The 17249-nt window shown below is 36.5% G+C and overlaps 1 protein-coding gene and 1 long non-coding RNA gene across 4 annotated transcripts in view; one reads left to right on the top strand and one right to left on the bottom strand.

Moving 5' to 3' along the window:
- The first annotated feature begins 1355 nt into the window (after nucleotides 1–1355).
- The window catches only part of CHRM1 (cholinergic receptor muscarinic 1), a 175987-nt gene continuing 160093 nt past the window's right edge, over nucleotides 1356–17249 (top strand). For all 3 annotated transcript variants that reach the window (XM_072421417.1, XM_072421415.1, XM_072421416.1), the window contains exon 1: nucleotides 1356–1632. The gene's annotated coding sequence lies outside the window, so the exon portion shown is untranslated. The remainder of the gene's footprint in view (nucleotides 1633–17249) is intronic.
- On the bottom strand, nucleotides 3855–15527 carry LOC140337653 (uncharacterized). Its single transcript, XR_011922109.1, has 3 exons — nucleotides 15436–15527; nucleotides 12284–12424; nucleotides 3855–7596 (listed from the first exon to the last, which is right to left on the bottom strand). It is a non-coding gene; the product is annotated as an uncharacterized lncRNA (long non-coding RNA).

The raw sequence follows: 17249 nt of genomic DNA, 5'->3' as shown, positions 1-17249 counted from the left end.
CACCACACAAAATAATCTGTGGATATAGTAATTAAAAAATTGGTTCCCTGAAGACCAGAAATTCATTTTAAGGGATTGCCTCAAGTTAAAAAAGGTTGAAAAACATTGATCAAGAATAAAGGCAGATTACAGTCATTGCCACAGACAGTGAAAAATAAACATTAATGGGGTCTCATTTATCAGGGTCACGCTTGGCATGGTAAACCAAACCCTACACTTAATAAATGGTATTTCTATTTTAAAGCAGACAAGTTAACCCCTAAATTCATACTATGACCATGGACCACATCCCACCTTGCATTGCTTTAGTGTAATGGCCCTTCCTTTTCTAATTTTTCTCTAATCTGGAAATCTGGTAACTCCTGCTTGTGACTCAGGAAAGGCATTACCAAACACACCCACTGCAGGCTCACTGCTCTTTGTCAAAAAGGCTGATGTAAACCAATGTCAGAGGTAAGAGCTAACCCCAGTAAGCAATTAGAATAAAACCTGCCTAGTAAGCTTGAATATGATTGACAGGGAAGCAGAAAGAGAGGAAATTATGTGGCACAGGATTCAGGAAATATGTCCCAGGGGCTCTGTTAGGTCCTTTTTGGCTTGAACTACTTGAATTTGAATTAGATAGATTGAGTGAACTTCACGACTTTAGCACAGTTGAGGTGCTTGGTTGAAAAGAATTAGCCCACTGATATTCTCATTTGGAAATGTTCATTATAAAATGCTCCTAGTTTACATCTGCTATATTTGTCCCCTGCGAAGCTTCAGCCTGTCCTCTATTCTTATAAACAATATACTACCACCCCATTTATCCAAGCCAATTGGCTACAGAAGACTTGTGAACAATGTGTAGCTTTACCCTGCAGAGATCGGGCTTTCTCAGCTTGCAGGCCTCCTCAATCCTTCTTGCTGGAATCCAAGAGTTAAGTATACAGTGGGTCTGATTTATGTAAGACTGAACTGAAGTGAACCACTGATCACTACAAACACCCAATCATGTGTAGCAGATAATAAAAAAGAAAGTTTTGCAAACAGGTTCACTTTATTAGGATGACTAGATCTCCCCCCATAGCTCATTATTAAAACATAAGGTTGATCTATAAAAACTGGAACAGTCAGAAATAGCCATTTAGGAGTCTCAGTGCTTGCTATAAGCAGCCATTGCATTGTTCTCTATTTTCCCTAAATCATACATTTTTAATACTTTATAATAAGTGTGGGCAGGACGTCCAAAAACAGATACTTCAATCGGAAAATGTTCGGAGCCTAATGCTGCATTTCCCACCTGCAGGTCCTCGAGGTAAATGTTTTTCTTTAAATTAAGGTGTCCCATGTTCTGATGTACAGGCAATGTAGGCAATGCTCACCGAAGTTGTGGCGCCATACATTCGTCCTGGTTGTAGTTCTCTAATATGGCCGCAAGGGGGCGAGTGAAGAAGTTCGTTGATGTGCGGTTGTAGGAAAGTCGTGGTTGCTGTATATAGGGCAGTGAGCTGCAGCGAACATCGTGATCTATATATCCAGAATAAGCAGAGCCGGCTGTACACACATACCTATACATCAAGACACATCTATGGGAATGGCAGCAGATATGGTATTAGAACTTTGAAGAACTTTACCTCGCTGATATTCAAGGTGAGTGTCTTCCAGGATCAGCTGCCCGAAAATGTTGTCTTGCCTTTATTTGGGACTTTATTTCTGAGTGATCCATACGACTGGTGAATGTCTCTTATTGAGAGTGACCTACTTGACTGATAGGGGACAGCTGGCACCACCTGGCACTTCAAGTTCTCCTGTGGCCCCTAAGTGTCCGAGAAATCCTACAAAGATGTGGCATATTGTAGGCAAGTGGTGCAGTCTGACTCCTTGTTTAAATCCACCTGGCTATGCTTGCTTGTTAAGTTTATAGAATATGACTTAAATCACAGTCTATCATTTTTGAGATTTTGCTGTCCTAAGTGTCCCATTAACCCCACAAGGATTGTGGAGGAGAGGTGATATGTGTTGGATCTTTTATTTATTAGATCTGGCTATACCTGCTTGCAGAGTTAATTGAAGATGGCTTTGATCACAGTTTATTCTTCTAAGTGTCAATTTACCCTACAGGGATATGGAATATTGTGGAGGAGAGGTTGTATATGTTGCATTAAAAATACATTTGGCTATGCTTGCCTATAAAAGTTTAAAGAAGATAGATTTATGAGATTGAGCACAGACTATCATTACTGATACATTGCTACCAGGGGTGCCCCATTAACCCTACAAAGATGAGGCAAATTGTGGAGAAGAGATGGTATTCTTTCATAAAAAAAATAGATCTGGCTATGTTTGCCTGTAGAAGATGGCTTTGATCACAATTTGTCATTGCTGAGATACTGCTGTCCTAATTATACCATTAACCCTACAATGGTGTCCCATGTTGTAGATAAGATATATGTGAGTTAGGTCCCTTTTTTGTTAGTTGTCCTAAGTGTCTCATCCTACAAGGATGTATTATATGTTAGATTTTCAAATAGATCTGCCTGTTCTTGCCTACAGAAGTTTAAAGAATATGGATTTATGGGTTTGATCACAGGCTATCATTCTTGAGATAATGCTGCCCTGTCTCAACTACCCTACAGGGATGTAGCAAATTTTGGATGAGAGTTGGTATATGTTGGATTTCTAAATAGATGTGGCTATGTTTGCTTACAAAATTTCTAGAAAATGGCTCAGGTCTCAATTTCTCATAACTGATATATTATTGTCCCAAAGATGTAGCTTATTGTAGAAAAAGAGGTGGAATGTGTGGGTCCCTTGTTTTATATAAATTTGGCTATGTTTGCCTGCAATGTTTCTAGAAGATAGATTTGATCACTGTCTGTCATTACTGATATATTGTTGTCCTATAAGTCCAACAAGGATGTAGCATGTTGAGGACAACAGGTGCTGTGTGTTGGATCCTATGCTTGCTTACAAAGGTTATATAGGGCGGCTTTATTCTCTGTGTCTATTATAACTGAGATCTTGTTGCCTTGACAGAAAGCTGTAAAACACACCAGGAAGAGGCAGGATTTGACTGATGGTTTATTGGCAGGTCTCTAGGTGTGTTGTGCTGGTGACAGCTCTCCACCTGAGTGCCTTTCTGCCTGCTGTGTTGGATTGTTTCTAGTTTCAGGGGCAGGAGGAGTAATGACCATTCAGTGTAATATTGTCATCTGCCTGCCTGACTTGGAGAGATGAGATGGTAAGGTTAGGGGTGCTGCAAGGCAGAGCAGACAAGTGCTGACAGATGGGTGTGGTGGGTCAGCTCAGCTGGATGAGGGTGGAGGGGGGGGGGGGGGGGTGGGGGTAATTAGAAGAACACAGCTGTGCCTGGCAGGGGGTGAGGGCAGTATAGAAAAGGGCTCTGATCATTAGGGTGTAAGGAAAATGATAATAGAGGGCTCAGAATAGTCATGGGGGAAGGCAAGAGCTAAAAAAAATTAAAAATATGCAGACGGTGTGTTTTTATGTATTCGTAATTATTTGTTCATTTTAATAGAAATCAATAAAATGTATGACTCATTAGAAGTGTCTAAAATGTGCAGTAGAATCAAAGCAGCTGTGGAAATTCATATTCGGAGTATCAGATTCTAATCTAATATACTCTTGTTGATATCTGCATGACATTACCTGTTGCTATATAAATATACATACACAGTATATAAATAAAAAAAAAAAAATATATATATATATATATATATATATATGTATACATATATATATTTATATGTATTATTTAGAAGTAAAAACAAATACAATATTTGTGGAAATATTGGTTATTCAGAAATACAAAAATGTTATGAAAAATGAAATGAAAAAAAACTCAGCCTTTCTCGTTGCCATTGTTTTATTTTTGGCACCCAACAAAATGCATTCTTTTCCAATATTAGTGAATAGCACCTATAAATTCAGTATGTTAAAACATTCTTCTTTGTATGTGTTCTATGATCCTTGGTATAAATGTAGACTTTACAGATTGTAATCCAGATGTATGAATGCAGAATTTCATATTCTACCATGATTTTCCCTCAATGTTATATTCAATCCATATACTGATCAACATAAAATTGATTCCTGCCTATGACTAAAAGTATGCACAACATACCATCATCCACTTATCTGATAACGATTATGATCATTTTCACCATTATGTGTAATTGAAATATGGTTTAGGATTTAGACATTATGGGTAGCCAGTTGGCCAAAAAAACACTTTGCACATGTCATTCTTCAAAAATCAATTGAAAAAAACTGATAGGAAACCTTTTTTTCTATCTATATTTTTATCCATTTAGTGTTTTTTTGAAATCAGTTGATTATATTGCATAGTGTATGGCTAGCTATATGTAGATATCGCCAGATTGTGGTGGGGGAAATCCGAGCGTTGCAATAGGAGAGGACCTGCACACAATTAAGGTATGGAATGTAAGTACATGAATACTGTGGAGGACATGCGTAACATCAAGCTACGTGTACAAGCCGTCGAAAAGGATAGTTAAGGAACCATAGAGTTTGTATCAGCGGCAAGGAAAGCAGGAGATCTATGTTGTAGGTACTGAGGGCTCAGAACAGGTGCAGTCGAATATGCTTTGCCTTTGGCAGAATTTTTCCAGTTTATGACTTTTGTATTTTTTGCTGGAGACTTGAATCTGTGTTCACCTGTTCATCCTAAATAAAAATCAGTATACAACCTCTGAAGATAAGGCAGAATATTGTGCTTCTCTGACACAGACTATATAATTCATGTTCTGATACCGGGGGTCATAATAGCTCATGCTATGAGTTCTGGAACCCATGGGAAACCACACTCCAGTTAGTCTGGCTGCATATTGAATTATTAAGGCGGGTATCAGATTTTACTGAGGAGGAAAGTAAAAGTTTAGCACTAGGGCAGACATTATAAAGCGGTAATGGATAAATGACTGTATATCCTTTTGTGACATCAACACAGATAAAGGACAATAGCTTGGAGACCTCATAAAGTGCCCAGAATTATCAGTGCCAATCTCTTCTACTGTCTTCTTCCTTTTCTGGTCTGGTTAACACTCCACGCATAGGTTTGTAAATCTATGCCTATATACAAAATAATGGTCCTCATGTATTCATGAGTAAAGCTGATACAGTAAATAGTTTTTTTCATTTTAATTTCCTGGTTGCTCACAGGAATTTAAAGTACTTTGATTATCGAAATCATAGATTGTGGTAGGAATAACCAGGCATGGATAAATCCTTAAATTTTACATTTGATCGGTATTTCTAGTTTCTCTAGGTGGCACTACTACTCACATACATGACTAGCACAAATACATTTACAAAATCCAGAACTGTGCAAGTCCAGGCAGTTATGGAATGCCAGGCTGGTACCCAAATCCACATATTCAGTGTGGACATCATGAGTACCATTAAATTTGTTGCCATATGCCAGGCTACAGAATGCCCCCACAGGTACAGTGCATGAGTGTTAGTGGAACAAACGCATAAAGGTATTGGGGAAGCTCCAGGTGCCACCATAACCAAGGGGTTTATAGATTAAACAGTGGCTTTATAGTGCAGTCGGCTCAGTGGTTAGCACTGTAGTCTTTGCAGGTAGTGACATGACTATGGACTTTGTAAAGCGCTGCCGTAATATGTTGGTGCTATATAAATACTGTGTAATAATAATGGTGTTGTCAGCCCAGCACCAGAAGCTGGGAAAGTATTATTTTTCTGGGAATGTATTGTTTTATTACTGGTCAATAACTAAACCAAGAACAAATTAAACTATAATTATATATAAAATTATTCACTTAAGACTTTTTATTCAAGTTCTACGTTAACAAAAAAAAATTATAATATAATAAAGCAGTGAATCAGATGTTCAGTGAATATGTACTTTATGAGAATCTCCTGTGTGTGTTTGTTTTTATTGACTTAATTGTTATTTTGACTTAATTATTGATTAATTAGTCCTCAGTAAATGTTTGTTGAATTACATTCTGCACACTGCTTTATAAACATTTCCCCTTCTTGTTGAACACCCTACTATGTTTGTTGTTTTCCTTAGTTCTAACTCTGATGTTAGATCAGCGGCAGCGGATAATGACTGATTCACTCTGTGTGAAAGTAGTGTCCTTGGTACGGTGGTCTGATGCACCTTCTGCACACTGTGAACTATACTGATTGTAACTTTGTAGCTTTAAAAGTCTCACAGTTCCTTAGAAAGCAGCCAACACCAGAGTATAAAAAGCCTGCCCTCTGCCAGCAGGCTGCAGGGAAGAACCTTTGATTTTTGTGTGTAAGCTGTGGTCTCTCTGTAGAAGTCTATTATGCCCTTGGTTAAGTAATACTTAGAATTCTCCAAACATGCACACTTGAAATTCATTTAGCTGATTATTGTTGAATAAAAATATCACATGTGCTTTAAGAAAAATGTATTTGCTCCATTATTTGTCATATTTAAGCATCCTTATTAGTTTTGGGAACAGTTCATGAGATCAGGCAGCCTACAGGGCACTCATGAGCTGGGAGCCATTATAATATATTTTTACATTTTACTGGCTCCATGTGAAACATTTTCATGATTTTATTATACATATGAACTTTGCTGGTTTGCAGTTCTATTTGCATGTTAGTACATTCAGTAAAGTTTCTGAACAGCTCATCAATAGTAATAATGTACACAATAATCCTGGAAAGGGACATAAACATACCTTTGTTTAATTGTATCCTAGGAGCCCCAAAGTCTGCAGAGTTAAGTTATTTAATTCTGTCTTTGATTTTAAATAGAGGAATACCACATCCCTCTTCAGCCTTTTGCAACGCTAAAACAGTTCTTTAACATAATGAGCACACTCAACATCCAACAGAAATGTTTAGGATGTCAAAGGGTACCAGTCATTGATTTTCTTAGAAGATGAGATAAACACCTTAGGATTTGCTTTTATTTTTATTACATCTACCACTTTGCAGAGTTTTTCTCTGTTGAGTTGTACAACTATATAAGTACAAATGGATGCCCCCTTTGCAAGTTAAGCATTCAGTATACTACTGTTTATGCCTTTAGAGGTTTTAGATGTCCCTATGATTGAGTTTTATTTTTTTTTAGCAATTGGACAGATAAAATAATTTTATAACAGAACAGGCAAACATACACTGAAATCATCTTAGTAGTTATCTATCTTCTGTAATATTATTTTGAATCACAGAGCCACAAACTTTACAGTAACATATTTCTACTGAAAGAACAATTGGTTTGCTTTTAACAGCTTCAACTACACTGCCTTGCCAAAAAAAGTCACACACTCTAATTTTTGGTTGGACCACCTTTAACTTTGATTACGGCCGTGCATTCACCATAATGTTGTTTTGTTGATAAATTTATACAATGTTACAATATTCATTTACACAGAACTGCACCAAAATTTAGTATTGAAGATGGGAGTAAAAGTAACATCTCAAAGATTCCCAAAGATGTTAATGTCTGGACTAGACTATGCTGGCCAATCCATGTGAAAATGATGTCTCTTACTCCACAACTGCTCATAATTTGACCCAGATGACTCCTGGCATTGTCATCTTGGAATATGCCCCTTCCATCTGGAAAGAAAAAATCAATGGATGGAAAAATGTGGTCATTCAGCATATTCAGGTAACCAGTTCAACTCATTTTTGGGCATATAACATTTCTAAACCTAAACCTGGCCAACTGAAGCAACCCCAGATCATAATGCTGCTCCCCCAGGTCTGATGTCTTTTTTGTTGGTCAGGTAGTTCATATATAAACCCAATCATTAAAATCTCCTACAATATTTTTCAACATTTAATGTGAAAGTTATTTTGGTAGTTTTCAGTCTACTGTTTATTAATACAATGTGTGGTGATCCTACAATATAGGGTCCTTCTTTATGTAGCTACTTCCTGGTATAGAGTGCCAATGCTCTGCCTCCCACATGTGCTTCTCCAAATCTCTGCAAAGTAGGGAGCGTATTCCAAAGTATAGAGGCTATAGCTGAGAACACTGATTTAATTGTATGAGCATTATAGATAGGCACATAGCTTCTCTCTAACCTCCCCTTTCCTTCTGGTAGTGTGTTGCCAGTGACTGGATTGTTAGTGTCACATAGCCCTAAGAGTAAGCAATTATAATATTTTAACATTTATTACTCAGCTTGTAAATGGTTCTCTTTAAGATTAAATGTAGACATTTTAATGGGAGTTTGAAGGGAACACAGGGTCATGGGCCCGGTTATCCATTAGTAAATTGCCCATAATTAGTATGTTTACTATAATTTCACTGTTCTCTTGATTCATTTGTAATGTTAAGAGGCATTAATTGAATCAGAACAGAACATATGTAGGGCATGCACATTTTATGATAATGGAAAAGGGAAAATCTAGGACTAGGTTTCAATATCTTGAATTTCTAAGTATAAATGCCATCTTGGATAACCAGAACACATGTTTAAAACACAGATTTACATTAAAATTGAATGAAAAAAATAGGAGCAGTAAACACACATACCAATATGATGCTGCATAGCAATCCTGGAAAACTTCATAAAGCAATCCTTAATTAGATCACATGACCATAAACCTTAATAATAGTCATTTCAGCAATGACTGCTGCACATCTACTGGCTCCAGCAATATCGACTATCCTAGTTACATTGAATTGTTTTTTTTCTTATAGAAAACCTGGCTGGTTTGTGATTTTTACAATGTTTGGAGCATATTCTTACCTATTCAGAAAGATAAATTAGGTAGCCTTTTGTAAGAAGTTAAATGATAATTCTGTTTACGTCACATAATATTAAGGGAAATATATATATATATATATATATATATATATATATATATAAGGGAAATGACGTAAGGAACATGATGTCTTTTAAAATGAGTGACTCAAGGTGTTAGCATTCATGTAGATCTCAATAGGAAGGGAAATTAATAAAAGTAACATTGAAAGGGCTGTTTATGCAAAGTAACATCCTGCAAGGACTATAGAATAGGACTGCCAATCAAATGATTTATTAAACTCTGCAAGGCTAGAAAGGATTTACTTTTGATCAATGAAGCTGGGTGATCCAGCAAACCTGGAATGAATCTGGTCCTGAATTCAAAACATTTACTAGCAAATGGAGTGCAAAGTCCGAAATGACTTTGAAGAAATCCATTCCAGGTTTTCTGGAATACCCAACTCTACTGATGAAAGTGTATCCTCTCCAGCCTTAGAGAGCCATGGTGGATTCATGAACAACATTAGTGGAGCCACTGTACACGTCAAATTTTCATCTAAGATGTGTACGAAGCTTTAGTCTAGATTTACTAATACATATTAGTAATAATACTATAATAATACTATTAAACCAAATGTTGAAAATGTTGCTATTAGACCAATGTTGTTTAACATTGGTAGTGACGTTATAGAATCTAGTAAAAAAAATATTAAAGTCAATGTTAAAGTTTCAACAATTTTTAAAAATATGAGCTGATGTTAAAACAAAAATTGAAAACCTTTGAGTATTTCAGTGCTGAGGGTGTAAGCTGCCATTGCTGACCCTCTTTGATTATACTAATGCAAATCTGAAGTCTCCGCCCCTAAATCAGGGCCATGTTTGGGTGCAGGAACTCTTGGGGGCAGGGTCCTCCTCCTGTGTCACTGTCTGTATCTGTCATTTGCAACCCCTATTTAATGTACAGCACTGGGTAATACATCGGCGCTATATAAATCCTATTTATTAACAAGTTAATAATAATACTAATAAAATGCCCCACATGGGGTCACCACTTTTCTATTTGCCTAGGACCCATTATATCCTAGAGCAACTTTGCTGCATGCTTGTTTAATGCCGGTGATTCAGATAGTACCAAACATATTAGCAGCTTAAAAGCTAGCATTTTTAAAATTAGGTCAGAAATTGCCCCCAAACTTGTATCTCTATGTTTTAGTTTCATCATTGTGATTGTACTAGTGATTTCTCAGTGATTTGTAATAGTGATTTCTTCTTTTTTGAGTACATTGAATCACAATATATCTTGCTTGTGTATTGATTACAAATAATAGTCCTCTTATAAGGATTTCATATTATTTGTTATCTCCTCTTTCAGCTACTTTCTGTCTACATTCATGTTCTCCAGTGATGGCTCCACAATATCAGTCTGCACTGACTACTTTACAGAGTCATCAGTGACCTGCTGTTGGCACAGCTGCTCAGTCTCCAACAGGGGTGCATGTGACAATTTCAAATCACAATTGAGAGACAGTGGTCGCTTGGTATTATTTCATGGTTCTTTTATTGTTAATAGGACCTCAATGCACAGACACAAAACATGTTTTGCAATTGTGTTTTTATATTATTTTACTGATTGAGTTTAGATCTGATTTAGGAGCTATTTTGTTATCTTACCAGGCATAAAACTCCACTATCCAGGGGTACATTGACACTTGCCTAGGTACAGCTCTAAAGAACTCTAGCAAAAAGTAGCAGGGTAAAATTGAAAAAAAAAATAATATAACCAGCTTTTGCTGCAATATTTACCTTCAGCCTTATTATAAAAAAAGATATTATTATTTCTTCCCACTGCTGAGTGATTGACCTGAGATCACAAATAATGGATGAACAATAAATACCTAAAGAAACAGCTAATGCAAGCAGTGTGGATGATGTCCTTGACAAAACAGTAAGTAAAAACTGTACAATGTACCCATCTAGTATGAAGCTAGACTAGGAGTCCTTTTCATGTATTAAGTTATTTATAAAACAAAGATTGAATTGTATCCCTCCATGCCGCTTTCTTCCTAAACTGTCCCTATTTTGGCCTGATGTATAGATCTCTATATAATGTGCTTTTTAATTTTTTAAAAGTGTTATATTGCACTAAATATTTTACCTAATCATTGAAATATTTTGCAATTATTTGTATTTATTCAATTATTATCAAATTATGCAATATTCAGGGCTCCTATCACTGGAGTTTAAACAGAAGTATGTCCTTTACCTACATAATTTGTACTATAATGTGTCCCTCCTTCCCAGAGTTGGGAGGTGTGATTGTATTTATACACATACATGTGCAAACGTTAGATCTTGATTCAAACAGAGCCTACAGAGAAACTTCAATATAAAACACAAGGCAAAGTTGATTTTTCAATAATTTATCAAAAATATCAATAGATATTATTAGTTAACTGTGAAAAAAGTAGATATCCCATCTCACCCTTAGCATTATCTGTAGGTATGTAGGTATTGTAGGTATGTTGCATACCTTCCAACCATTGCCTGACATTCAATTGTTTGACCACTCTCCCATGCTTAATGCTTTCCTTTACAGCACATTTCAATGGGCAAGTTTCCTTCCAGGAACTTTTTTTTTTTTTACATCCCCCACATTTCTATGAGATTCAAAACATGACTGACCAGGCCAGAATGTAACCCTTAATTTTTTTCATTTTGAGCTTTCCTTCATGGATTGTTAGTGGAGTTTGGATTATTATTGTGTTGAAAGATCCATTCCTGCCTCAAAGTTTGAACAGATGACACCATGTTCTCATCAAGAACACCTAGCTATAATGCAGAATTTAAACATTAACTGAATGACTACAAGCTGTTTAAACCCCCAAGCAGCAAAGCAACCCAAAAGTATAACATTTCGATCACCTTGCTTCAAAGTTGGTATTAGGTTTTCCTAAAATGCTATCTCTGATTTGCTCCAAATATGTTTAATGTTACTGTAAGCCTGTGTTTCTCACCCTGGGTTTCTGCAGAGGTTGCTTGAGCAATGAGCAATTTGTGCCTTTCAGGTTAGTTTAACTGACACCAATTATTTTTTGGCTGGGTGACAGGGTGAGATTCCTCCAAATGACCAGCAAAGAGGACAGAAACATTCATCCCACTGACCACCACATAAGTGTACTATGAGCTTTGGATATAGTAATTATAGTTTGCGTTTGCGAGTTCCAACAGGGTAAAAACACTGAGTAAAGGCTGCTATAGATGAATGCTACAAAGTAATATCTGGTTATATAAATGCATTTGGTGCAAACAGAGTGGATTTATATTCTTTAGCAAATATATTTTAATTAAAGTTTCAATTGAATTGTGCTTTGATATTACATGACCAGCCACTGTAAAAACTAGGGATTGATGTCTACTACTACAGTGGTTCGCAGATACATGTATGAATATAGCCCTCAGTATACATCATTTTGTAAAGGAGTAATAACAACTTACCTAGTCAATCAGTTAAAGCAGAACTAAAGTAAAAATAAAAAAAGCACATTTACCTTCAATCCCACAGATCCCTCGATGGTGCTGGACCTTTTCTCTTCGTCTCAATGCTGAGCAAGTGTCAGCCCGGCCATCTTTACTCTTCTGTTCTGATCTCCTTGCTATGTCACCCAATCCCACATTCCGCATGTAGCCCGCTGTAAAGAAGGGGGGAAAAGCGCATGCGTGAAATCGGCATCTCGTAGTGAAAAAATGCCCCTTCTGCGCATGTCTGAGACCGGGCATGGATAGAAAGAGCAGCAAGAGCCTCCTGGGATGCGTGACGTAGGTATTCCAGGAGGCTCTGCGCTCCCATTCAGTCATTCAGCTACGACAATCAAGACTTCAAGGGGCAGGGCTATTTTCTTTTTTTAAAAGGGTGATGCACTTAAAAAAAGAATCAATACATTTTTACTTTACATATAAGGGTTGTCTACCATTTTATGTAAAGTAAAAATGTTGAGTTTAGGTCTGCATGAAATTCGCTGCTGCAGTGTAAAATATATATATACATTATAACAACCAAAATGAAGATTACCATAAATATATAATTTTGTTTATAATTTACTAAGCCTTATAATGTGCAATAAGGTACATACATTGGCCTTGAAATAGTTTATGGGCCTGTTCTCATATATGTGCTCGTAATAAAGTTCTGATGCATTTTCAATGCATGGGAACAACTTAACCTTTGAAAGTTCACTAAAGGAAATTTCTCCTTTCACACCACAATGGGGCGTGTGTAAAAATACTTCCACAAACTGCAGGAATATTGAGGACAAAGGATATATGAGCTGTACAGATTATGACTGTAATTGCTCTCAGTCAAATGCAACGTCCCTGCTGTTTCAGCAAGAATAGATACAAGCAGCTTTCTAAACATTATCTTGTCCATTTCTAATTATATTATTTGTGACATATGACATAGTTGCTGACATTTAATGCATATTGCGGGTATGCAGTTTAGTTCTTTGATAGGTCTGCTGTATAAAAGTAGGGAGCCAGATACAAATTTACCAACCAGTGCCCACCGTGATAAGACATGGTAAGTTATAGGTAGATTAGCATTAAAGTGCAAATGTGCCCGGACTATAGACATTAAGTTATTTATAAAAAAACTCTTTTGGCTGCTTTCTCAAATTTCCTCAAAGATCACCAAAAAAACAGATGTGCAGCTATTCTCAACCACGGTTCTATGGAACTTTGGGGTTCCTACAAAGGTTACTAGAAGTTTCTCGAACTATTGCTGATTGATCGCTTATTTGATGATGCCTGCATAGTTTCGGGACAACTCAACTTGGTAGCACCAACTGCATGACTCCAATGATGTTAGTTGTTTAGAAAAGTGGCATTTTTGCCACTACTATGATGAGGGGAGGGGGAACATTACTGGCCACCAATTTAATAGGCTTTTTTCCCAATGACCGCCAAAAAATTGGTTTTAGCAGGAATTCCCTGTAACATGAAAATTATTTGGGGATAAAAGGTTTGAGAAAGGCTGCTCTAGAGTCTGTTTTTCACATTCAACTGGCACCCAGTTTGTCTTTTGTTAGAAATACATGAGGCATGAGGCAGGCAAATGTGTTTTTTTGCTTTGAGTTTTCTACTTTTAGGGAAAACCTGATTACCACTTTTAGAACACCAAATTTTGTTAAAGTGGGAACAGTTATTTTCCCTGGCATTTGGATTTCTAAAAATGGAGAATACGGGTGCTGTTATACCTCTGATCAAAAACTCCATTGACTTGAAATGGGTATCCGATTGCCATTTTTGGAAGTAGTTCATGTGGCCCACTGACTTTTAATACATCCATGGTCCACTACTTTCATCAGTTGTTTGTTGTGCCTTTACTGCTTGTTCAGAATATGTAAATACCTTGGTCTGAATGGTCCAGGTTCACTTTAAAGTTCATTGAAAGCAAATACATTTACATGTGTGAAAGGGATAAAACTCCCAACAGATTTGTATAGCTGTCTGTATCCCTGTTGAGGAGATTCACCCATTGTCCTGTTGAACACTTTGAAAGTGATGGGTAATCCAAACTTTCACACATGATTAGGGCATGAGGAGGTATTCTTCCAATGGGGGTATTTTAATAACAACATTCTAAGAGGGAATGTCCTCTTACCTTGTGCTGTAAAATGTAAATTAAGACATCCCAGAAAAAAAGGGAAAAATAGAATTATTTTTATTCTCATTCATGATTTTAATTGCTTGCTTAGTACTCATAACCCTGGCACAATGTATGACCATAATACAATTCACTGTGATGGTTGACCTTGTTCACATCAACATTTTGCAATGGATTGTAAAAAAAAGTCCACCATGTTGGGTGCACTGCCCTTCAGTTCGTCATTAAAGTAAATCCAAACAGGGTCTTTAAATAATGCAAGGACTCTTGAACACATGTCAGCATTCATTATTTCAGTGTACTTAATGCACATGTTCCAGTGTGAATAACCCCTAACAGCCACAGTAGCTGTTAACCCTTTAAATTCTACAGTTGAGTCCAACACTTAATGGTATAAAAGGATTAAAACAAACAAACGGGGCTGTTTAGGCTCATTTTTCTTGTTAACAGCTGGCCTTTTTTTGTGGAATGTTGAAGATATTTTGTCGACTAGAAAGCCAACTGTTCACTTCTGCTATGGTTTCAAGATGAGAAGCAATGGGGGATTCTGCACTCCCAACCTTCTCTACGCTGTTTTATTTGAATCCTCACAACTTCAGTTGCCTAAAATCACTGTACCAGTCCAGTTGTTGAGATGCAGGTTTGGGACTTTTTGTGTCTCTAATCATCTGGATGTAGCCCTATTCTGACCCACTCTGAAGGCTACTAATGTGTTGTGGCGCAACCTATGTGAATGAACAGGAGCAGAGCCTTTACTTTATCCGTGGAAACAGGATGAAATCTCTCATAAGTGCAGTGCCTCCACTCAGTTGGGTCTTGTGAGTAACAAGTAGTAGTCCCAGTTGTAGTCTCAGTTGAGAAAAGTATACTGATAGACAATAATTCACACTGTATTAGCAGAAAGAGTCTCTGTATTGAATAGTAACAACATATTAAAACCAGTGTAACATCAAACTTTGCAATCTTCAAACAGCAGCAGTGTAAACATGGTAAAGCCCTTTCAGTATGTCTCAGTGAGAGGATTGTGCCATAACTTACAGTCTGAAGTTATACTTTCTCTGCGCATGCAACAGGATCTTAGTCTCTCACTCTCCAGAGCATGTCTTTCTCAAGGGCTTACCCAAGAATCCCTGTCCCAGGTTAGGTCTGTACTGATGACCTCATCCCAAAGTGCCGAAGGCACAGCAGCCATCTTGGAACATGGCAAAACACACACTACAGTAATTATCATAGAATACATTAATGCATAAACAGGCAGTGAAATTACTACATTGCTACATGGACATAAAATAGACATACTTCCCAAAGAACTTGCCTCCACCCCAGTTACATGGGAACATGTCTGCAATTTTGGCACAGCTCACACATATACTGAATATGCAATTAGAACACATCATTGTTTGATAATATATATACTATACACTCCACTCGTTAGGTATACCAATGCATGTCAAAGGTACAAGAATAAATTATTTGGTAAATACAAAAACAAGAAAACTAGAAAACAAGTAAACTATAGAGAGATGGTAATACAAAATATGCTGAGACCAGAATATGATCAAATGAATGGGTGCAGGTTTTCATCAGGAGTTCCAATCAGAAGAACCATTATTTGTTCATTTAATACTGGTCATACACTATACAGTCTCATTGCAGATTACCTCTGTACTCTCTGAACAACCTCTATTAAAATTACCAAAACATTCACACTTATTCACTCACTTTTTCAATATGTTTAATGTTCTTAATATTTAGGACAGAGGCTTGTGGTTTACAACCAGGATTAACCAAGGAACTAAAGGCATTGCACCATGCTGTTCCCCAAAAATTAAAGCTCCCCAACATCTATCTGCTGCCTCTAGAAGTTTCACTATAAGCCCACAGATTCCTCAATATTTTATTTGTTTTTCAAACATTTTATTGATTTTCAAAGGGATTTACATCAAGTACAGTGAAATGTAGGGAAATCACAAAAAAGTAAATTTAACAATCAAAGAGTTGAGATTTTTACAATGTCAGACAGTACAGTTCAATTTTTTTTTTTTTATTAATATTTGGATATAGAGAAGGATGGGATCTGCATGGGGCAGAGAAAGTGCTTATGTTATCTATTTTATGCAATCCTTTGTTGTTAGAAAAAAAAGGAAAAAATAGTAGGGTCCAGTACAAAACATTTGCAGCTTACTATAACTTATTTTATACATACCTTAATACTTAAGAAATAACTTACAGACTTAAGACATAAGACAAGTGGTTCTCTGCTCAATCATTTGCATGAAGAATGGAGATAGGTATTTTTCAGAGCCTGGAATGCCAGTCCTCCTGGAGTGGGGTACTTACAAAAGAAAATGCAATGGAATCTTAAATTATATGCTTCTTGGCAAAGTCGTGGCACAGACAGCAACACTACTAAATTACAGAAATAAAAAAAATTAATAATAATTTTTATTTATTTATTAAAAGTCCAGTGCCATAGCTACAGTAAGACAAAGTGGGTTTCACCAAGGTAGATGTTTCCTATCATATCTCCAACTTGGTAAAAAAAAATGGCACATCCTTCCTACTATAGTCAAGATGAAGTTCCCCACTGCCTAGATTAGTTCTTCTTGCCAGTAAGGCTGCAACACATTTATTTAGACCCAAAAAATGCTAGCTATAAAGAATGTCTTGTTTTATATATCTAAATCTCAATTTCAAAATACATAAATGATGTTACCTGTTTTCAAAAACATTGAAAACAAAGCCACTCTTGGTAGATGAATGCCTGCCAAGGGTCACTAAAATCTGCTTGGTTAAAAAAATAAAAATTGTCAAACATTATTTCTTTTTTTTTTTTTTTTTTATTTGATCAG

This window comes from Pyxicephalus adspersus, chromosome 9 (assembly GCF_032062135.1).
Source record: "Pyxicephalus adspersus chromosome 9, UCB_Pads_2.0, whole genome shotgun sequence".
Lineage (NCBI taxonomy): Eukaryota > Metazoa > Chordata > Amphibia > Anura > Pyxicephalidae > Pyxicephalus > Pyxicephalus adspersus.
This window is presented reverse-complemented; position numbering and strand designations above follow the sequence as displayed.